This window comes from Hyla sarda, chromosome 4 (genome assembly GCF_029499605.1).
Source record: "Hyla sarda isolate aHylSar1 chromosome 4, aHylSar1.hap1, whole genome shotgun sequence".
Taxonomy (NCBI): Eukaryota; Metazoa; Chordata; class Amphibia; order Anura; family Hylidae; genus Hyla; species Hyla sarda.
The window spans coordinates 170808033-170832562 of NC_079192.1; the positions used below are offsets into that span (position 1 = coordinate 170808033).

Below are 24530 nucleotides of genomic sequence, written 5' to 3' on the forward strand. Positions count from 1 at the left end.
ACCAAGTCCTGTTTCCAAATCTCACATCTGAGCACAATATGTATTCCCAGTCTGAGAATAAGATTTGGAAACAGGGCTCAGTGCTGGAACTCGAGCCATGACTGTCTGATTTGGCCATTGCAGATGACTGCACTTTTCTGCCAAAGGCATTGTTTGCTCATGTTCAAGTAAGTATAACATTGTCAGTCTTGCCATGTTAAAGGAGAACTGTAGTGCAATATAACTTATCCCCTAAAGCTTATAGATAGCGGGGATAAAACCTCTTGGACCCCCCACAATCTCCTCTAAGGGGCCACGGCAGTATGCTGGAAGGGGGTGTCTGTCCCTGCATGATGCGGCTGCTGACATGCCCCCTCCATGTATCCCACAGAGATACATGGAGGGGGCATGTCTGCTGTGGCTTTCTGCTATGGATGACACGCGCTTCCTGTAGACTGCTGTGGGCCCGTACAGGAGATCGCAGGGGTCCCAGTGGTCAGACCCCCCGTAATCTATAACTTATCACCTATCCTTCAGATAGGTTATAAGTTATATTGCACTACAGTTCTCCTTTAATCAACCTGACTGTAAATCCATGTCCTTTTGTCACATTAAGGCACATCATAGGTGATTATTAAAGTTATATTGTACTGAAAAAGTGTTTGGTCTGTATAATATACATAATAGATTAAACTGGTTTACAATACAGATAAATACTACTAATAGTACAAACATGTGCAAGAATCGACATGTATATGTGGGACATTGTAAATATTGGCAGAACATGAAGCCCCATTTGTCTTGAATGTGATTGCATGCCCCCTGCTTTAAACAAATGATGTTCTTTGTAGAAAAGTTCATTAAATGTATTGATTCTTTTATATGTCACTTTCTTTATAATGCCACTGCTGGTTTTATAAAGAAGGAGCACTGAATCTGACCTGCATTTATGAGGCATCTCATTGTTTCCTCTCAGCCAGCACTAATCTTTTTGGTGGTAGCTGTATAGACTCCCCTCAGGAGGCATTGTATGTGTTCAATCACTAAAGACAGATATTTACTTAGTACAGTCACTGTGGTCCAGTAGAGCAGGTTCACTAAATCACATCATCTCTCTGACTGTAAAATGTTCATCATGAACCAAGTTAAAATGTCTTATCTGCTTTAGAAATACTCTATTAGGTATTGAGAGTTAAGAGGTAACGGTCCTCTACCCCCACCTATTAAAAAAGCAAAGACTGTATTTTATTCGGGAGGACTAGGATACACACATACACAGACAGCACATTAATATCAACAGGTTGTTACATTTACGCTGTGTTGGTACAAATAAGTGGAACATTTAGTCCTCCACAGATTATAGCTGATCAATAGGGGCCCATGAAACAGGTTTTCCATAGCTTATATTCCTGATACAGAACTTGATGGCCTCCCTTTAAGATATTCCCTCACCTTAAAGGACAACTGTAGTGCAAGACTTTTATATATTCCTGTGCCCGGGCCTCAAAAATAAACAAAATAAACTTTAACATACCTTCCTACATGCCCCCAATGGTCCGGCACAGGCCTCACAGTCCAGCGGTGCTAACCTCATTTAAGTTCCTGGGGACGGGGACGCCACAGAGCCGTCGGCGTATCACCGGCCGCAGCGATGTCCTGCCCCGGCCGGTGATAGGCTGAGCCCACTGTCATGTAAGGAGCTCTGGCCGGCTTCTTACATGACAGTGGGCTCAGCCTATCACCGGCCGGGGTGGTACATCACTGCGGCCGGTGATACGCCGACGGCTCTGCGGCGTCCCTCTCCCCAGTAAGTTGAATGAGGTTAGCTCTGCGGCTATTGTGATTGTGAGGCCTGTGCCGGACCAACAGGGGCACGTAGGAAGGTATGTTAAAGTTTATTTTGTTTATTTTTGAGGCCTGGGAACAGGAATACATAAAAGTCTTGCACTACAGTTGTGCTTTAAAGTGTACCTGTTGTTAACAAAAACTTTTGTTATAATGTAGATATACTAATATAAGTATCTTTGTAATATACATTGATTAAAAAAAATTGTATATGTTAAAAAATGCTGTCCCTGCATCTTTTGCCTTTGTGTCTCTATGAGGAGTCCAAATAGAGGAACAGAAGGCAGGACAAGCAGGGCTCTGTGCAGGCTCCTGGCTTGTCAATCATCCTGATGTGTGAGCCGGGAGCATGTCACAGAGCCTTAGTGCAGAGGAACCTGCTTGGCCTCAGTGTACAGAGCCCTGCTTGTCCTCAGTACACAGAGCCCTGCTTGTCCTCAGTGTACGGAGCCCTGCTTGTCCTCAGTGTACAGAACCCCGCTTGTCCTCAGTGTACAGAGCCCTGCTTGTCCTCAGTGTACAGAGCCCTGCTTGTCCTCAGTGTACAGAGCCCTGCTTGTCCTCAGTGTACAGAGCCCTGCTTGTCCTCAGTGTACAGAGCCCTGCTTGTCCTCAGTGTACAGATAAGCTACCAGGTGTTTGACACAGGATTTCTCCCCTCTTTCTTTTCCAAACAAATTAATATACTGTACATGCATGGGAAGGTTTGGAAAGATACAGTACCTGTAGGCAGAATAAGCATTCAGTCAACAACTATTTTGCATGGCCAGCTTTAGCATTGCAGCCTCTTCATGTTTTTAGTACACAATTCTGCTCTTACCCAGGCATCAGCTGTGCAGGGAGTTAAACACATAACCATTCAAGTGACCAGCTAACCAGTACTCAGGAATAGCGAGGATCCTGGCAGTATGACCCCTCCATATCCCCTTAACTATTAAGAACTATCAAGGTAAGAGATATAAAATGATCTCAGTTTGCATCAAACTTTTCCTAGTTGTTATATTCTATATCAGATATTAAATTAGTAATAATCACATCTAATATCTATATTGCAATTAGTAGCCATACAAACAAAAATGAAAATTGGTCCATGATAAAATGTGATGTTAGATTGTGTACCTGCACCCTTTCTTGTGAAGCTTCCGTTAAGTGGATGGCCAAAGTTATCAACTCTATATACTGCAGGTCTGTGGTATCTAACTTATTGTAATGCCAGAAAGAGTGTCCATTTCAGCACTAGTCGTCTAATACTGTGAAAACTGGGAAGGCATCCATTTTGAGCGCCAAAGCATAGCTTAAAAGACATACTCTGAGGTCACTAGGGACTAGTGGTATTAATAATGCATGTAACAGTTTATGTCTTGTTGATGCCATTAGATCATAGTAAACTGATATGGCATTGTCCTTAAGTCCTGGTTAGATTCACAGATTGACTGTTCTATTTATTAGTTAGGCACCAATTAACAATACCTGGCTTTTCTGTGGGATGTTACGCATTTGACTTTGAGTTATATTTTGTCATTTTATAATGCAGAGTATCTGACGCTTTAACTTTCAGTATCTTGCAGCTGAGGTGACATGTTTCGTTGCACCTTCACTAATATGACACCAAGTGATAGTGACACCACATAATGTATACCCAAGAAGGTGTTAAAAAAACTACAAAAGCTTCAAACCACTTATGTTGCTGACTGATAGAATCTTTAAGATTCAGCGTTGCTGGTGTTTTTATCTTTTATTTTTTCTTAAATGAATTCTTCTCCCCAGAAGCCAAGGCACAGAGCTGGTAGGGGGTTAAAAGACAGATACTCAAGTTAGTGCTCACCTGCTTCAGTGCAGGTGACTTAAGGCTTAGGTGAATGTCTTGAAGCAAGCTTAAAAGGTCAGCATCAGGGGCTTTACTTATGCATGGCTGGTGATTGAATCCATGTGTACGCCATGTCTGTGTGGATAGTCTCTATTAATTGAATTGGCATGTATAGAGCATAGAGAAGAGTGGCCAATTTATCTGTGTTCCTGTAGCACTTTTGTACTCTAAAGTGACTTGACTGAGTTTGCCGAATTGCTAACCAAAAACAGCTGTGGGTTATTGGAAATCTTTGGAGGAAGTGCAGTATATTAAGCAGAAGAGGGTACGGCATACAAAACAGGAAAGATGAGAACAAACTACATTCACATTGCCACTGCTTAATACATTATGCAATTCTAATGAAAGCGTTTAATCGCTGAGCAAGGAACGACTCATTTTTCTTAATTGGTGTTTATCTTTGTTCAATCCACATACATTATTATATCATACAGTTTTATAGTAGAGCAATCTGTGGGAGAATTACAGCGTTTTCATGTATTGATAGGTAATAATTAGAAGTTTGATAGATGTTATATCAAGGCTTTGGGTTCTGATTAAAGGAAATGTAGCACATTTTTTTTGTTTTGCTAATGAAAATTCATACATAAACATTCTTTTTTTAAGATCTGTATTTATCTTCTTTTTGTATTTTTTTTATTCCATGTTCTATACATAATTACATATAATAAATGTGTGGGGAGAAGAACAGCATAGGAATTTTGCTGTTTTATTGTTTTGCACTAATGGAGTTTAAGCAGGCCTAGTGCTATTTCACAATAAACACTCAGTGACAAATTAAATGAATGCACCCAAATTGAAATGTCAGATTGCTGCAAAACTTGGCATGCAGTTATGTCTCACATGGATATGTAAATAATTACAGGTACAATCTGATTAAACACTGGGTCTTGCCAAAAGAGGGAGTACAATTATTTCCCCTGCTATAAGGGTATGTTCATACAGGCAAAAATTCACCAAAAACATATTTTATCTAATTTCGGTCGGGTCAGTGTATGGAGGTCTTTAGGTGACAATCCTGCTTTTTCTGTGGAGAGACACACTGTCACTACTGCTAATGTGTTGATCTCGGGAGCCATCGCACCTGACAGTCGGTCATCCCTAGTGTTGATACAAGGGCCACTAACAGCTCAGTGATATGTGCAGGACATCCTCCTTTCCAATATGAAGGGCATCCAACTGGCATTTTTCAGCAGTATTATGCTCACACACACACACACACACACACAGCAAGGGTTTTCCCAGAAACTTCCTGGGCTTCCATAATCACCAGATTTATCGACAATTGAGCTGTGACTGTGCAGGATTTACAGGCCCAGATATGGGCAAATGTCTAATGTTACATCCCCTCCCATAGACTTGCATTGAGGGGGCATGGCGTGGCATCACGAGGGGCGTGGCAGTGTCATCACGACCCCGCCGCCCGCTCCAAGTGTTCTGAATATTTTGGGCCAGCAGTGTACCCCTTTAACCCCTTAAGGACTCAGCTCATTTTGGCCTTAAGGACTCAGACAATTTAATTTTTAAGTTTTCATTTTTTCCTCCTCGCCTTCTAAAAATCATAACTCTTTTATATTTTCATCCACAGACTAGTATGAGGGCTTGTTTTTTGCACGACCAGTTGTCCTTTGTAATGACATCACTCATTATATCATAAAATGTATGGCGCAACCAAAAAACACTATTTTTGTGGGGAAATTAAAACGTAATTTTGCTAATTTTGGAAGGTTTCGTTTTAATGTCTGATTCTTGCCTTTATTTGTACCCTCAGAATTGTAAAGTACTGTGGAATATGTTTTAGCTATATTAATAAATTGTTATTATTATTATTGTTAATAAGACTTTCTATAAGATTTTGGAGGGAATTTTTGTTGGAATTTTTACCCATTCATCCTGAAGAGCATTTATCAGACACTAATATTAGATGAGAGGGCCTGGCTCACAATCTCTGTTCTAGTTCATCCCAAATGTGTTTAATAGGGTTGAGGTATTGGCTGTGTGCGGGCCATTTATTGTGTGTAAGCCAGAGCCATGGCAGGTATGGCTCTGCCCAACAGCTGATTTCTGGGTGTTCCGGGTGTCAACACCCTAAGGATCAGATATTGATGGCATATTCTGAGGATAGGCCATCCATGTAAAATACCAGGAAACCCCTTTAAGATTTCCCCTCCTCCACCAAACTTTACAGATGTCACAGTGCAATCAGGTAGGTAATGTCCTCCTGGCTTTCACCAAATCCAGACTTATCCATCAGACTGCCAGATATTCATCATGCCACAGAACACATTTCCAATGCCTAGCTTCCAGCACAGTTTTTGCACTGACTTAGATTCCAAATGAGGTTTGAGACTGCAGTCAGCAGAGTTTGGGCTACTTTTATTCACTATGCGACTGCTCTGTAATGTGAATTTGTACAAATAAAATCCCTCTGTAAGTAACATCTGATTCCTACAGTAGAGTGCTATAGAAGTCTTTGAGTGCTTTATTGTAACATAGTAACATAGTTTGTAAGGTTGAAAAATAAGACAGGAGTCCAACATAAAACTTGACTCTGTTGATACAGAGGAAGGCAACTACATGCAACCTGACAATTACATGCAACTCAGAAGTTGTTTATAGTCTTTATATGTCTTTGTGTGTGAGGCGCAATACAGCAGTAAAGAACCAGATAATGATTAAAGACAATTGTTCACCAGACAAAGTGGAACATTAAATAAAATATGTCATTTTCCAGACAGGTTTTTGTCAGCATGTTGTTTGTGTAACAATTCATTACACTGTTGCACTGATGTATTCCTCTTTGTGAAACCCTTTTACTGTGAATGACTGATCTACCAGATCTAGGCAATTTGTTACCAACTTATGGATATTGAGAAACTAAAAAAAACAGTGGCAGGTGCTTTAAAAATTGTATAAACATGCTTCTGTCATATTCAACTCTATACATACTCCAACAAACTATTTTGTAGTTTTTATTTTGTTTTGATTTTTTAAAAGCCCAGCTATGTTTCAAACACTTTTATATACCTAAACCAGTGATTCTTAACCTTGTTGGAGGTACTGAACCCCACCAGTTTCATATGCGCATTCACCGAACCCTTCTTAATTGGAAAAATAAAATATGATTTTTTCAAATTCAAAACATAGGTATATATTTAAGTATATATTTACACATAGGTGCACAAAATGAACAAAACCATTAAAGAACAAAACCATTAAGAACAAAGAACAATCTACTGAGTAGATAAAGGCAGTGGTGATTCAGGTAAGTAACAAGGGCTGGAGGCAGGGATAGCTAGGTAGGGATAGGGTTAAAAAAGATTATAGGCACATATAAGCAAATATTGAATGCAGGCAGTGGTGGTTCAGTGTAAGGATAGGGTTAACTATGAACTAGACACAGTTAGCCAAGCATTGAGTGAAGGCAGTGGTGGTTCAGTGTGCCTACCTGTTCCCGCGGTGTCCATGTGTCCAGGCTGTTCACTTGTCAGAGGGACCGTCTGGCTGAGCCGAAAGTGGTTTGTTCCAGCGTGGGACTCATGCAGGCGATCGTGTAGGAGTGGAGCCACAAAGGATAGGAGGCTTCCTTTACAGTAGGGTAAAACAGTACTCTGAGACCTGTTAGGTGGGACATGATCATCTGCAGCCAATGATGGACAAGCTGGGCATGTCATCACGAATCATATAAGTCGGGTGTGTGTCTTGACCTCCGCCGAACCCACGAGACTGACTCACCGAACCCCTGGGGTTCAATCAAACCCAGGTTAAGAACCACTGACCTAAACGCTTAGCTTGGTAAATAACCTCCCAAATGGCAAGTATGGACTTCTTCATTCAAACAGATGTGGAGGCCATGCCAGTGTGAGGGCACAATAAATGTATGTTCACATACATCCCATGCATCACATGAATGGGAATAGGGCATCCTGTGAAACAGTACATTTCTGTAGCAGTTTTTTGCTGCCACCGCAGAAGTAATTGGTGTCCCACTGAATGACAATAGGGCTAATCCACATGCCGATCTGCTGCTGATCTCAGCAAATCCACATCTCATCTGGGAATTCCGATAAATAAATACTTGTTGGGTTTATTCCTTACAGTGGGGAAAGTAAAACTGCAGATTACCCAAAGTTTTCTTCTTAAGACTAGGCAGTCAGAGGGGCTCATTTATCATGAGGGGTTTTGTTAAATGATCTTTGTCTGCTTTTCACTGGTACTGTGACTAGTTTATCAAAATGGGGCATGTAGGTTGATAAATTTCATTACAAATTAGGCATCACACCATATTCAGAAAACTGAAATGTATAATAGCAGATTTATCGATAGCTGTGTCCAGCAAAGTCTTCTCCACACTTTCCTGCAGTGCTGTTACTTAAATATTAGATCAGGCAGAGATAGGCTTGCCACACAACCCACTCCCATTTAAGCCAAAAAATAAACGAAAAAAAATGACAAACTGTTCACAAGAAGGTGGAAAAATGTACAAATGTTTGATAAATCTGCTGTATATAATCCAAAAATAGACCCGCACATATAGTCAGTTGTTGGTCAGTTGTATACTAATACACAAAGAAAAATGACCTTGTTTCCCAACAATAGTGAATAATAAATAGTAAATAAAAATAGTAAAGATTTAAAGTTAAAGGGTAGCTCCCACCATCCTATTTTTTTTTCTGTCCCTGCCTATTGCCAATCTATCCCTAACCCCCTCCCTGCTTTCAATTTTTATTTTTACTATATTAAAAATGCCTTTTGTCTGGCTGGCAGTGTGCTCACGTCACTGATGCCTGCTGGGGGGGACTTCCGCCCTTAGTTCAACTACATAGGGTGTCTCCAGCTGTTTCATCACTACAACTCCCAGCTTGCCCTGACATTTATTGGCTGTCAGGGCATGCTGGGAGTTGTAGTATTGAAACAGCTGGAGGCACCCTGTGTAGATAAACTATTAGTTAGTTACATGCGGCGCTAGCCCGTCCCCTCCGTCTCCCTCCCCCCGCGCCATACCCCGTTCCCTCCATCACAAATAAATAAACAATTTATTTCAGAAATAACGGATATTCTAACATACGCTAGAAATTTAACATTGATGAAGGTGTCGAAAGTAATCTTCGTTAGCCTCCATTATTTTTACACCCGCTATTGCTACTGAGCATGCTCAGTAAAAAACAGAATGGAAATGGTTAAAAGTAACTGAATTAATGGATAGAGAAAGACCATACGGCTGCAATGGGGCCCTTGGAGAGAAGGGGTCCTGTCCTGTGCTGTCCCATTCATTTTTCTATTAGTATAAAACTGTGCAGAACTCTCTTTAGGGAACTGCATTGTCATCTAATGAATGTCCTGGGGGGCAAGATAAAGGTGCCTTAATAGGAGACCCATTATGTTATTTGCTGCCCCCCCCCCCCCCCACACACACACACACTTCTATAAATGCCACTTCTTTACATTAAGATGTATGTGAGTCGTTTAAATGAATGAGTGAATGGTAGCCTATGTCGTGCCATTTCCATGCTCTGGGAACAGGTCGGTGAGCTCAGTCTGCTTGCGCATGTTGCAGTTGCTGTGGGTGTAGCCTTAGAGAATTCAGTATTCAGGTTTTTTAATAGCTGCTAAGTGAGCTTTTTATGAAAAAATGATTGTTGGAATGAGGCGATACCTGCATGTCGCACTGATGCACAAGGAAAATAACATAGCAATGCTTTATAATCCACAGAGTATATGTCATTTTATCAATGGGAATGATGGTCAGAGCCATGGTACTTTTCTTTTCAGAGTGAAGCATCCTGTATCAGCCGCCTTGCTGTAGACTTGTCCTTGTCATGTAGAGTCAGTAGTTCAGAAACTTATACAAAATGTCACATCTCTGACATAGATGCTCGTAGCACATCCTGCAGCCTTATCCAGTCTGTCCCTTTCAGTGCACGATAGTAAGAAATGTCGTTCACGTTCTTCATGCCCCATTACATTACTTCTACGTGTAGCATTGTTACCTGATAAGTGCAAGAACCTGATATTTCCTCACATCCTTTGTGTCGCTATGTCATAGTGCTGCAGTAGCTGTCAAGCAGCATAATTCCTCCTGTTTATCATAATATTTATGTAGTTCTGCGGTGTTTGTTGTGATAGGGATAAAGCCCACTACTATATATGCTTGAAGGATGAAGCTCATTTTTGTCATTCATATCAGCCACAGATTAAATACTTTTTTTTTTTTATTGCAACAAACTGGTTTGATATTGGATAGTAACACAGTAAGACTTAGAGCCACATTAGGCCTCATTAACATTGTACTACTGTACCCATACATAACTATTCATATTAATACTGTATAACATGCAGACCCCCTGTGGTTTTGCTGAATTCCACTGATAACACCATAGGGTTTACTGTAAACACTTTGGTCAGTCAATCAATCCACCGTCTAGCATAAAGGTGGCCATCAGCCTTAAATAGCTGTCGAACAAACATCACTCCCAGCCCCCTGTACACATGAACGCTTAACCAAGTGTTCATGTGTTCTAAATGGAAAGAGGAAGTAATCCCCTGCCAGACTCCTCTATTGGTGACTCATGTTTCTGAGAATAAAAGGATGATGTAGATAAAATTCAACATGGCTTGATATATGTTAGGGAAATGTTGAGAGGTCCCTATACACATGAATCAGTTGGCATGTCCTGATGAAATTGGTGAGTTGGCTGACTTTCATCTATTGCATGTAAAGACCTTACATTCTGCGTATGGTCAATTGACAGTTTAGTGTGGATTCTGCAGTCATTCCACCATGTAGTGAAAACTTTGCCAGACAGTATAAAGTAAATGCTGCTGCTCATAAATCCATAATCTAGTGGAAATTTTTATATTGTCTGCAAGGTGGGTAGATGTTTGACTTCCCCTCTTAAGGTAAAAAAAATAATAAAAATAGACCTATGATATAATTTGGACTGGGCTTTTCTATCAGTGGTGTATTGGTGAGCTGGAGGTAGGATCAGCTTGTGAGTATCATTGGGCTGAAGGCTAAAATGGCTTGTACATTATAAGAGATTTGGGCTGGAGGGCAGGGAAAGTGTGAGGAGGAGCCTGTGGAGGCTCTACATAGTCAACCAGAGTTCTTATGAGAATCTACTAGCGAGAGAAGCCATCAAACCTGGCAAGGCAAGGAGATGATCACCAAGTAGCTGTGCTATACACTAGCTGTAGGAAGAATTTAGTGCTTGGCTGTCTTAAAGCGTACCTGTCATAGTGCAAAAAAAAAGAAAAAAAGTGATATGTTACTCAGGACCCAATCCTGATCATGTGCATATAATTTTTTATTTTTTTTTTCACAATGCGAGTTTATTAATTTTTCAAAAATAAACAAGAAACATTAACAGTAATTGCAAGCTTTGCCAGTGGGGAGCAATATTTGCAACATGGATGTCATTAATATACGGCATGACAGAAACATAGGCAGGGGAGTACTCAGCAGGTATAACTGTTCACTCCAGGGTTTCAATTGAGCATCGAGGTCACTTGCAGTAAGTTCGGAAAAGAGATAGGAATGGACAACCCTGCGTGGGGAGTAGAGGTACAAGGGTTGAAGTCGCTCAGGAGCGAGGTCACACTACTCAGGAGATACATATCTAAAGGCTTGCAATAACTTACCCGATATCGGGTCTCAGGTAGTAGTACAGGTATCAGTGAGCATCAAATGTCAGTAGGGGGAGGAAGAGAGGGTGGGAGAGGACATAGTAGGGGAGTAATAGAAAAGGGAGGGAAGAAAAGAGAAAAAAAAAAGAGGAGGGAAGGAAGCGGAAAGGAAAACAAGGGTGGAGGGGGCAGGAGGGAAAGCAATAGGTCAGGCCAGCAATCCGGAGGCATTCCAGGCGGAGCACGAACATCGGGGTCACCCAGGCAGTCATCACAGTCAGTGAGTGGCGGAAGACAATGGGCTACGAGGCTGTGTGGTGGTATACAGGGTTTTGAAGTCACTTGAGGACATGAATTCCGACCAGGGCCTCCAAATACTGTAATAGCGATCTTACTGATTGTGGGAGTCAGCCAGGAGTTCCTCCATTCTATGGAGATGGGAAACTTCTTTGAGCCAGATCGAGACCGTGGGAGAGACTGAAGATTTCCACAATCTCGGGATCACGGTTCTCGCGGCTAATATGAGGAAATGAAGCAGTCTCGAGGCTGACTTGGGTATACGGTCTGGGAGAATGGATAGGAGGAGTATCTTAGGGTCCCTGGGAATCGCAATAGAAGTCAGCCTAGACATAATGTCCAGGATCTGAGACCAGAACGAGTCTAACTCGGGGCAGGTTAGCCATATGTGTAACATGGTACCACCCAGACCTCCGCACCGCCAACATACATCAGAGACTCCCGGGTATATTCTAGCGAGCAGTGAGGGAACACGATACCAACGTGTAAGAATCTTATAGTTGGTCTCATGAGCTTTGCACGATACAGAGGACCGATGGCACCATTCAAAGGCCCCCTTCCACTCCACCGGCGTAATCGTGGTGTCAAGCTCCCTCTCCCATGCCGAGCAATAGGAAACGGGCACCACAGAAGTGGCTGTAAGGAGATATGTGTAGAGTGTGCTGACCGGTTTAATTACTTGGGAGGTGGAGGTACACAGGGATTCAAAGGGTGTGAGGGGCCTGTGTAGGGTCAATCGCGTTTTCTGAGATGCATAGAAGTGTGCAGCTTGGGTGTATTGAAAGGTCTTCGCCACAGAGGGAGAGGAGTCGTGAAACAGATCAGTGATGGGTTTTAGCGCCGTCGGGGTCATTAGATCTCGAAATGTAGGGGCCTCATCTCTATGGAAGGATAAGAAGGAGTGGGAGTGCTGCGCCGGTCGGAAAGCTGGGTTGCCAAAAAGCGGGGTCAGCGGCCCTGGTGAAGGGAGAAAATGTAGGCGAGCTAAATAGGACTTGTATGTCTTAAGTACAGAGGCCGCGATCGGAGGCATGTTAGGGGGGGCCTTCCCAGCAGTCAGGAGACCAGGCGTCCATAACAGGGATTTCACGTCCATTTGCATAGCTCTACTTTCAAAAGTCACCCACTGTTTGTCAGGTCTGTGCTGAAAACCGTCCAACACTCTGGTGAGGACCGAGGCCAGGTAATAGGAGGTCGGATCTGGAAGTGCCAAACCACCATCTTTCTTCCTCCGTGTCAGGACCTGTCTAGCCAGGCGTGGATGACGCCCGGCCCAGACAAAGCCAGATAGGACCGCAGAGACTTCACGGAAAAAGGAGCGGGGCAGGTACAATGGTATACATGAGAAGAGGTAGAGTAGGCGTGGGAGTACATTCATTTTCAAAATGTTAATTCTGCCCAGCCAAGAGAAGTCTCTGCGCTCCCATCTGGCCAGGTCGGAACGCAGCGTCTGTAAAAATGGGGAGAAGTTAAAGCGGTATGTGTCAGCGTAGTCGCTGGGCACTTGGATCCCTAAATATTTAAGGGAATGTGTCTGCCATTTAAAGGGGTATGATGCCTTCAAGGACTGCATGACTCGGGGTGAGACCGTAATATTCATCGCCTCGCATTTGGAAGGGTTTAGTTTGTAGTTGCTAAAACTAGAGTATTTACGTATAGTGGCCAACAAGGAGGGCAGGGAAATCTGTGGGGAGGACAAGAACAATAGAAGATCGTCCGCATAGGCAGAACATTTATAATGGCACTGAGGAAGGGGTATCCCCCGTATGTCGGCATTTTGTCTGATATCAATCAGCAAATGCTCCATACACAAGACATATAATAAAGGGGACAGCGGACACCCCTGTCTCGTGCCATTGCGAATAGAAAAAGGGGCAGACAGTTGGCCATTGACGCGGATTTGCGCTTGGGGGTTGGTGTACAGGGCCATGATCCTCCCCCTCATCACTGGACCTAGGCCTATTTGTAACAGTGTGGACTCCATAAACTCCCAGTCCACCCGATCAAAGGCCTTCTCTGCGTCCAGCGATAGAAGCATTAGAGGAAGACCTTGACGTTTGGCGTAGTGTATGGACGAGAAGGTTCTCAGGGTGTTGTCACGTGCCTCTCGACCTCGGATAAAGCCTACTTGATCGGGGTGGACGAGAGAATTCATGTGGTCCGCTAACCTGTTTGCCAGCAGTTTTGCAAAGATTTTTGCGTCTACATTGATCAAGGAGATTGGGCGGTAACTGGAGCATAGTAAGGGGTCCTTACCATCTTTAGGTATCACCGTCACAAATGCTTGCATGAAGGAGGGGGGGGGAGGGGACCCAGGTGCAACCTCGTTAATCGCCGAGAGGAGCGGGGTCAGCAATTCTGAACTAAGAGTTTTAAAAAACTTAGCAGTATATCCATCTGGGCCTGGACTTTTCCCTGAAGGGAGAGAAGAGATTACAGACCTCAGCTCCTCTTGGGAGAAAGGGGTCTCCAATGCCTGGATTATATCCTGTGATAGGCACGGGAGCGCCGTAGCGTTTACATAATCACCCAATAGTTGAGGAGACGTGGCGGCGTTGGAGAGGACGGGTGGTCGAGGGAGATTATATAGTTGGTTGTAATAGTTATGGAACGCAGTTAAGATGTCAGGGGTGAGGTGGGATGTGGTACCATTGTCCGATTGGATAACAGGGATATATGTAGTGGAACGCTTGTTCTTTAGAGCAGAGGCTAGTAATCTACCAGACTTGTTACCCCACTCGTAAAAAACCCTGCCTGTGAGTTGTCTGTAATAGCGATGTTTAGCGTTCAATAGAGCTAGCAGTTCATGACGCACCCGGATCAGTTCCCTGTAAAGGTCCTCCTGTTGAGACGCTTTATGTAGTGTCTCTAACCTGTGAAGTGATCGTGTCAGGGAGAGAAATTTAGCGGATGTTTCCCTCTTAATCCGACCCCCATGCCTCATCAGCACCCCCCGGAGTACACATTTTAGAGTGTCCCACTTCATAGTAGAAGAAGTGGGGTCAGAAGCATGATCTAGAGTAAATTGATGGATGGAGGATTTAAGATCCTGGAGACACAACGTATCTAATAACAGTGATTCGTTCAGCCTCCAGGAAGCATGGGGCTTGGCAAACGAGGGGATAGAAAAGGTGCAGAAGACAGGCGCATGATCGGAGTGCGTCATGATGCCTATGTCAGTCTTAGAAATATTAGCGAGGAGGTGGTGGGGAAAAAATATATAGTCGAGTCTACTATAGGATTGTCTGGGGTGGGAAAAGAACGTGTAATCCCGCCCCTCCGGGTGGAACACGCGCCACGTGTCGCTGAGCTGCAGGGCATGAAGTTTCTTGCGCAGGGCCCTAAGTTTGTTGTGTGAGAGTATGGAGTGGCCTGACGATGTGTCAGTGGGGGGGTGTAAGGGCACATTCAAATCCCCACATAGAATAATGGGGCCAGATGCGAACTCTGAGAGAGTGTCTAGCGTGCGAAGTAGGAAGGGGACCTGAGAATGGTTGGGAGCGTATATGGAAGCTATGGTGAGGCAACGGTCTGCGATCATGCAGTTCAGAAAGACATACCGGGCATTGGGATCTATCAGGGATGAGGAAACTTGTATGGGAAAGTTTCTGTGGAAGGCGATGGAAACGCCTTTCGCTCTGGACTCGGGGTTGGTACTATGGTACCAGTGGGGGTAATATCTAGAGGTCAGAGTTGGGAGGTGTCCCTCTTTAAAGTGTGTCTCCTGAAGTGTAAGTATGTGTACCTTCTGCCTGTGGAACGAGTAAAGGGTTTGAGCCCGTTTTTCTGGTGTGTTGAAGCCCTGTACGTTAAGGGAGGCTATCTTAATGTCTACCGCCATCACGACCTAAAACAGGGATGGAGCCACTCACCAAACTGCGCAGGTGACATCCCAACGTCCGTCCCAGCCAGGAGCACAACGGGCGGCGGGTCCGACCTAGAAAAAGAGGAGGAGAAGTGAGTGAGAAGGCGAGAGAAGAGGGGGTGGGGGGGAGTATAGAAGAACAGTAGGGTAGCTGCCGCATAGACGCGGTAGCAAGGGTACTAAAGAAGAGGGCCATAAGGGCCCAAAGCCAGGCCAGAGCCAGTCTGGTAGGCAACCTAATGGGGGAAACATAGTGAGCTCGACGGCCGAAAGGGCACGACCATGATTTAAAAATCATTGAGGAATGTAGGGAGTAAGGACATCTCGGGCCGGGGCCTAATGACTCTGTATGGCGTTACTCAGTCCCGCAGTAGGGGAGAGAGCATCATAGGTAACGGGCAATGGGATGCCAGTCGGGCCAATAGCCCTGTGGGAGCAGATGAGCAGGGAGCTATGGGAGGAAGCCTAAAGGTCTAAGTATGGTGAAGTAAAGGCATAGGGAATAAACATCAATATCATTATAAGAGAAAAACAGTAAGAACATATACTCAGCATCACATGGAATAATTCAGGAGAGGCAGAGTGCCTAAGGGGAAGACCAGCAATTCAGGTCTCCCAGGAGTCCACCAGGAGGACAGCCGCAGGATGAAGGTCAAATCGGTTCCACCGTCATCAAGTCTTCCTCTTCTGTCGTTGGGGGAGCGGGTTCAATTGCTGTTCTCTACTGGTCCCCTGTACTGGAGCCGGTCGGGGAGTAAGCGATGACATCGCCTCCAAGCTGTAAAGTTGATTCCAGTCAGGCAGAGAGATTGGCGGAAGTCTGAAAGTTTTCAGAAAGTTGCCCAGGTCTTCCGGGCGTCTCAGAGTGGCAGTAGTAGTCCCATGTCTAGCAACCAAGGAGAATGGATAGCCCCATTTATAGGTGATCTGTGCATTGAGGAGGGTCTGCAGCAGGGGTTTCAACGCCGCCCGTAGGCGAAGCGTCCGGAGGGAGAGGTCTGGGTATAGCTGTATGGATGACCCATTGATTGTGAGGTTCTTAACGTTGCGGGCATTCTTCATTATGGCATCTTTCTGAGAGAAATGGTGTACTCTGCAAACAACATCTCTAGGTCTCTTTGGGTCCGGACTTTTAGCTTTCAAAGCCCTGTGTACCCTGTCAAGCTCGATTTCGTTATCAGGGGGTTTCTGGAGTACCTCATTAAACAGACGTATCACGGTCTTCTCCAAATCTTGGGGTTTCACTGATTCCGGCAGACCCTTGAGTCTAATGTTATTTCTCCGATTCCTGTTGTCGATATCATCTAGGTGCTCAACTGTCGCCGCATGTTGTAGAGAGAGACTTTTTGTGGGTCTGGACCCTGTTTTGAAGGTCGGAAATCTCAGCTTTGACTGGTGCAAGATCTTCTTTCCAGGCCGCTTTCAGGTCTGATGCTAGGGAGACCATGTCAGCTTTCGTTGGAAGCAGTGCAAGTAGCGCTTGCAGTTCAGGGTATCCCTTGAGGGTATTGACTGCCGCCTCTGGTGAGGGCAGAGCAGAGGCAAGTACCCCCTGGGCCGGCAATGTCGTGGGTGTCGCTGATATAGTTGACAGTCGCTGTTTGTGAGAGGTAAGAGAGCGTTTTGTTTGGGAACGGGAATCATCAGAGGAGGAGTGAGTATCCATATGAGTTTTGCCTATTGGTTTCTTCAGAGGGGTCTTGAATAGTTTTTTTTTCGCAGGGGGACTTTTACCCCAATATTCAGGAGTATCAGTGTCTGAAGAAGAGTCACAAGAGTCTTTATCAGGCTCAGAGTCAGCTACCTCCATTTCTGAGGCCCAATCGACGACATTTCTAGGTGGAGGTCCCGGGACCTTAATAGAGCTTGGCATTTGAGCTTGGGGTGAGGCTCTCATAGATGTAGTGAGGTGAGGAGTAGTAGAAGGGGTACCCTGACCCTGGCAGCAGGTGGGTGCAGTTGGTTTCCCCAAGGGGGAGGCGGAAGGTTCCAGAGTAGAGGTGCTGGGAGAAGCAGGAGGAGCATGCTGGTGGGGGTTCTCTACTAAGGGCATAGGTTCACATGCAACATGGGAGCCTTCTGGGGACTGTGCTCCCAGTAGTGGAGGGAAATCAGTTGGACTCCAGTGGCTAAGGAGGGTCGAGGACAATGCCCCCATAGTGAGCGCTGGTAGCTGGGGAGCTGCTGAGGGTGAGGCTGCCGGCAGCAGCCGCACTGAGACCGGGCCCTGTGGTGAGGAGGCGCAGGAGCGCAGCATAGTCCCCTCAGGTGTGCAGGAATCCGGGGGTGCCGAGAAGGCTGCAGAGGTCCTACCTTCTGGAGCTGGTAGCTGGTGGGACATGTTAATGGCATTTTCTCCCTCCGGCAGCGGTACTGCATTCTGAGCCTGTGTAGTGAATGCCGGAGGGGACGAAACAGACTCCTGGCAGAGAGTCGCCGCAGTCAGGGCCCGTGCTTCACTTCCGGCCGCGGCCATCATGTTCGGAGGCCGCGCTGCGTTTGCTTCGTCCGGGAGCGGACAGTTCTGGCTGAAATATGCCGAGATCAGGCGAGTGGGGTTCCCGGTGGCTTGAGACAATTGTTTAGGCTTTTTATTCCGGCGTCTGCCTCCCATAACCCGGTGCTTTTGCCCGTTATACACCGGCCCAGGCAGGAGCTCTTAGGGTGCACGTCTTTCCGCCAGCGCGCCCAGCCACGCCCCTGTGCATATAATTTTTATGTGTGTCGGACCTATATATCCAGAGATATAATCATTTATCTGCTGGTGAGTTACTTTTTCATTGTGCAGGCTGGAGGGGGCGTGTCAGTCTGTCTCCCTCACAGGAACAAGCCTGGGCAGTCAGCCAATCAGTACTCTCTACTCTGTAACCCTTTCCTCTCTGGTTTTATGCTGTGTCATGTGTCAGAGGAAGATACTTGGAGCTTGCCTGCAGTAATCAGAAGACATTATGGTGAATTCATAACAGGATAAAATGTATAAATATAAGAATAGATCTTTATAAAATTAGTGCAAGGATTTTTTAGATAAAAGTACAGCATTTTTATGAATACATGTTCTATCTGTTTTATCTTCTTCTAGTAAAGCTGGATGCTAATCAGCATAGCTGTCACTATGTGTGTCATTCATCCTTCACAGACTCCTGAATGTCTGATCAACTTCTTTGTCATTCAGGAGTCCGAGAAAGCTTTGACTATTTCAGCATGCTGGGAGTTGTAGTTTAGTAACTACTGAAGCTGCAATGTTTGTAAATAACTGTGTTAGAGCAGTGTTGCCTCCAGCTGTTGTAAAATTAAAGCTCCCAGCATGTCCACACATCCTTTATCTGTAGTTTTGCATATGCTTTATGACCGGTATCCAGTATGCTGTAAAATCTAGACTAGTCTGTCTGGCTAAAAGACAGGCGTCCCCTAATGGCGGCTATTTTGAGCTTGAATTTAAGGTTAAAATATAAAAAAAATTAACAGGTGTATATTGTGAAATGTCATATTATAATGAGTCCTGCAATATATGAAAAGTTTTTAACAATGACAGTGCCTCTTTAAGGTTTAAGATCTGGATGGTCCACAGTTGTGAGGTGTATACTGGATGGAAGTTTCTTGAAGTATGTGATACAGAAGGACAGAAAGGTGAGCAAGTATAGCAGATATTTTCCTTCAAGATAACAGACATAAAAGTTGTGCAACATTTTATTGAGGTCTGTGTAAAGTCATATATATAGCTGTGTATAGTTCTATTTTTTTTCGATACTGTTCAAACTCAGTTCCAGATACATTCACATATTCTGTGCCACCTAGTATGTATTGTAACCACCAAGCTCCTATGCCCACAAGTGTGAACTGAAACTATTAAGCGTGATGTGTTTCACCAGTTGGGTCTGCAACTCTTGACCACCACTCTGCAGTCCAACCCACAGTGTAGTGTAAAGATCACTGGTCAGTCCAAAGCGTAGTGTAAAGATCACTGGTCAGTCCACAGTGTAGTGTAATGATTACTGGTCAGTCCACAGTGTAGTGTAAAGATCACTGATCAGTCCACAGTGTAATGTAAAGATCACTGGTCAGTCCACAGTGTAGTGTAAATATCACTGGTCAGTCCACAGTGTAGTGTAATGATTACTGGTCAGTCCACAGTGTAGTGCAAAGATCACTGATTAGTCCACAGTGTAATGTAAAGATCACTGGTCAGTCCACAGTGTAGTGTAAATATCACTGGTCAGTCCACAGTGTAGTGTAATGATTACTGGTCAGTCCACAGTGTAGTGTAAAGATCACTGGTCAGTCCACAGTATAGTGTAAAGATCACTGGTCAGTCCACAGTGTAGTGTAAAGATCACTGATCAGTCCACAGTGTAGTGTAAAGATCACTGGTCAGTCCACGGTGTAGTGTAAATATCACTGGTCAGTCCACAGTCTATTGGAAAGATCACTGGTCAGTCCACAGTGTAGTGTAAAGATCACTGGTCATTCCACAGTGTAGTGTAAAGATCACTGGTCAGTCCACAGTCTAGAGTAAAGATCACTGGTCAGTCCACAGTCTAGAGTAAAGATCACTGGTAAGTCCACAGTCTAGTGTAAAGATCACTGGTCAGTCCACAGTGTAGTGTGAAGATCACTGATTAGTCCACAGTGTAGTGTAAAAATCACTGGTCAGTCCACAGTGTTGTGTAAAGATCACTGGTCAGTCCACAGTGTAGTGTAAATATCACTGGTCAGTCCGCAGTGTAGTGTAAAGATCACTGGTCGGTCCACAGTGTAATGTAAAGATCACTGATCAGTCCACATTGTAGTGTAAAGATCACTGGTCAGTCCACAGTGTAGTGTGAAGATCACTGGTCAGTCCACAGTCTAGTTTACAGATCACTGGTAAATCCACAGTGTAGTGTAAAGATCACTGGTCGGTCCACAGTGTAGTGTAAAGATCACTGGTCATTCCACAGTGTAGTGTAAAGATCACTGGTCAGTCCAAAGTCTAGAGTAAAGAACACTGGTCAGTCCACAGTCTAGAGTAAAGATCACTGGTCAGTCCACAGTGTTGTGTAAAGATCACTGGTCAGTCCACAGTGTAGTGTAAATAATACTGGTCAGTCCGCAGTGTAGTGTAAAGATCACTGGTCGGTCCACAGTGTAATGTAAAGTTCACTGGTAAGTCCACATTGTAGTGTAAAGATCACTGGTCAGTCCACAGTGTAGTGTGAAGATCACTGGTCAGTCCACAGTCTAGTTTACAGATCACTGGTAAATCCACAGTGTAGTGTAAAGATCACTGGTCGGCCCACAGTGTAATGTAAAGATCACTGGTCAGTCCACGGTGTAGTGTAAATATCACTGGTCAGTCCACAGTCTAGTGTAAAGATCACTGGACAGTCCAAAGTGTAGTGTAAAGATCACTGGTCATTCCACAGTGTAGTGTAAAGATCACTGGTCAGTCCACAGTCTAGAGTAAAGATCACTGGTCAGTCCACAGTCTAGAGTAAAGATCACTGGTCAGTCCAAAGTCTAGAGTAAAGATCACTGGTCAGTCCACATTGTAGTGTAAAGATCACTGGTCAGTCCACAGTCTAGAGTAAAGATCACTGGTTCAGTCCAAAGTCTAGAGTAAAGATCACTGGTCAGTCCACAGTGTAGTGTAAAGATCACTGGTCAGTCCACAGTCTAGTGTAAAGATCACTGGTCAGTCCACAGTGTAGTGTAAAGATCACTTGTCAGTCCACAGTGTAGTGTAAAAATCACTGGTCAGTCCACAGTGTAGTGTAAAGATCACTGGTCAGTCCACAGTGTAGTGTAAATATCAATGGTCAGTCCGCAGTGTAGTGTAAAGATCACTGGTCGGTCCACAGTGTAATGTAAAGATCACTGGTCAGTCCACGGTGTAGTGTAAATATCACTGGTCAGTCCACAGTGTAGTTTAAAGATCACTGGTCAGTCCACAGTCTAATGTAAAGAACACTGGTCAGTCCACAGTGTAGTGTAAAGATCACTGGTCAGTCCACAGTGTAGTGTAAAGATCACTGGTCAGTCCACAGTCTAATGTAAAGAACACTGGTCAGTCCACAGTCTAGAGTAAAGAACACTGGTCAGTCCACAGTGTAGTGTAAAGATCACTGGTCAGTCCACAGTCTAATGTAAAGATCACTGGTCAGTCCACAGTCTAGTTTAAAGATCACTGGTCAGTCCACAGTCTAATGTACAGAACACTGGTCAGTCCACAGTGTAGTGTAAAGATCACTGGTCAGTCCACAGTGTAGTGTAAAGATCACTGGTCAGTCCACAGTCTAATGTAAAGAACACTGGTCAGTCCACAGTCTAGAGTAAAGAACACTGGTCAGTCCACAGTGTAGTGTAAAGATCACTGATCAGTCCACAGTCTAATGTAAAGAACACTGGTCAGTCCACAGTGTAGTGTAAAGATCACTGGTCAGTCCACAGTCTAATGTAAAGAACACTGGTCAGTCCACAGTCTAGAGTAAAGAACACTGGTCAGTCCACAGTGTAGTGTAAAGATCACTGGTCAGTCCACAGTGTAGTGTAAAGATCACTGATCAGTCCACAGTCTAGAGTAAAGAACACTGGTCAGTCCACAGTGTAGTGTAAAGATCACTGATCAGTCCACAGTCTAGTGTAAAGATCAATGCTCTGGCCAGTCAATCACAGTCTGTTGTAAATGCTGCAGTCTGTCAGTCCACTGTGTTGTATAAATGCTGCAGTACACAGTCTAGTAAAATTTCACAGATTAGTTCACAATGTAATGCAAATCCCACAGTCAGTGAACAGTCATGAATGTAAATCCTATTCCTACCACATTCTAGTACATACACTGCAGATGGTCAGTCTACACTCTAGTGTTGGTGATGCTGCACAGGCGAGAGTAGATCTGCACAACTTGGCAGTAGGTACGGCAACAAAAATATGATAAGCTACACTTCTTGGGGCTCACATAGGTTGGAAGTGGGGTATTCCCATCTCCACTTGTAGTTAAACTGTAGGGCACATCATTGTAAATGATATATTTGTAAATACATTAATTTAGTAAACTTCCCTCCTTCTCCTTATATTCCCTCCTTCTCATTTCCTCCCCTTGTTGATGGCTCTTTGTAACCTAGACAACAAGCTATAAAAAGAGGTGGGAAGGAGTATCAGGAGAAAGAGAGAAATTTGCCAAATGAATGTATTTGCAAAAATGTTTAACTTGACGTGACCTACATATACATTTAACTATGATAGTTTATATGGGAATACCCCTTTAACCCCTTAAGGACGCAGGACGTAAATGTACGTCCTGGTGAGGTGGTACTTAACGCACCAGGACGTACATTTACGTCCTAAGCATAACCGCGGGCATCGGAGCGATGCCCGTGTCATGCGCGGCTGATCCCGGCTGCTGATCGCAGCCAGGGACCCGCCGGCAATGGCCGACGCCCGCGATCTCGCGGGCGTCCGCCATTAACCCCTCAGGTGCCGGGATCAATACAGATCCCGGCATCTGCGGCAGTTCGCGATTAAAATGAACGATCGGATCGCCCGCAGCGCTGCTGCGGGGATCAGATCATTCATAACGCCGCACGGAGGTCCCCTCACCTTCCTCCGTGCGGCTCCCGGCGTCTCCTGCTCTGGTCTGTGATCGAGCAGACCAGAGCAGGAGATGACCGATAATACTGATCTGTTCTATGTCCTATACATAGAACAGATCAGTATTAGCAATCATGGTATTGCTATGAATAGTCCCCTATGGGGACTATTCAAGTGTAAAAAAAAATGTTAAAAAATGTAAAAGTAAAAAAAAAGTGAAAAATCCCCTCCCCCAATAAAAAAGTAAAACGTCCGTTTTTTCCTATTTTACCCCCAAAAAGCGTAAAAAACATTTTTTATAGACATATTTGGTATTGCCGCGTGCGTAAATGTCCGAACTATTAAAATAAAATGTTAATGATCCCGTACGGTGAACGGCGTGAACGAAAAAAAATTTTAAAAGTAAAAAATTCCTACTTTTTTAATACATTTTATTAAAAAAAAATTATAAAAAATGTATTAAAAGTTTTTTATATACAAATGTGGTATCAAAAAAAAGTACAGATCATGGCGCAAAAAATGAGCCCCCATACCGCCGCTTATACGGAAAAATAAAAAAGTTATAGGTCATCAAAATAAAGGGATTATAAACGTACTAATTTGGTTAAAAAGTTTTTTTTAAGCGCAACAATAATATAAAAGTATATAATAATGGGTATCATTTTAATCGTATTGATCCTCCGAATAAAGAACACACATCATTTTTACCAGAAATTGTACGGCGTGAAAACAAAACCTTCCAAAATTAGCAAAATTGCGTTTTTCGTTTTAATTTCCCCACAAAAATAGTGTTTTTTGGTTGCGCCATACATTTTATGATATAATGAGTGATGTCATTACAAAGGACAACTGGTCGCGCAAAAAACAAGCCCTCATACTAGTCTGTGGATGAAAATATAAAAGAGTTATGATTTTTAGAAGGCGAGGAGGAAAAAATGAAAACGTAAAAATTAAATTGTCTGAGTCCTTAAGGCCAAAATGGGCTGAGTCCTTAAGGGGTTAAAGGGGTACTCCAGTGGGAAACATTTTATTTTAAATCAACTGGTGCCAGAAAGTTAAACAGATTTGTAAATTACTTCTATAAAAAAATCTTAATCCTTTCAGTACTTATAAGCTGCTTGTTACGCCTAGCGCTCCGGGTCCCCGCTCCTCCCCGGAGCGCTCACGGCGTCTCTCTCCCTGCAGCGCCCCGGTCAGTCCCGCTGACCGGGAGCGCTGCACTGACATGGCCGTCGGGGATGCGATTCGCACAGCGGGACGCGCCCGCTCGCGAATCGCGTCCCAGGTCACTTACCCGTCCCGGGCCCCTCCTGTCATGTGCTGGCGCGCGCGGCTCCGCTCTCTAGGGCGCGCGCGCCAGCTCTCTGAGACTTAAAGGGCCAGTGCACCAATGATTGGTGCCTGGCCCAATTAGCTTAATTGGCTTCCACCTGCTCCCTGGCTATATCTGATCACTTCCCCTGCACTCCCTTGCCGGATCTTGTT

At 44.3% G+C, this 24530-nt stretch overlaps 1 protein-coding gene across 12 annotated transcripts in view; it reads left to right on the top strand.

The window, feature by feature from the left end:
- LINGO1 (leucine rich repeat and Ig domain containing 1) overlaps positions 1 to 24530 on the top strand; it is a 490648-nt gene that overhangs the window by 42598 nt on the left and 423520 nt on the right. For 2 of the 12 annotated variants that reach the window (XM_056572727.1, XM_056572728.1), the window contains exon 2: positions 19024 to 19106. The exons of the other annotated variants lie outside the window; for them this stretch is intronic. The gene's annotated coding sequence lies outside the window, so the exon portion shown is untranslated. The remainder of the gene's footprint in view (positions 1 to 19023; positions 19107 to 24530) is intronic. 12 annotated transcript variants of the gene reach the window in all.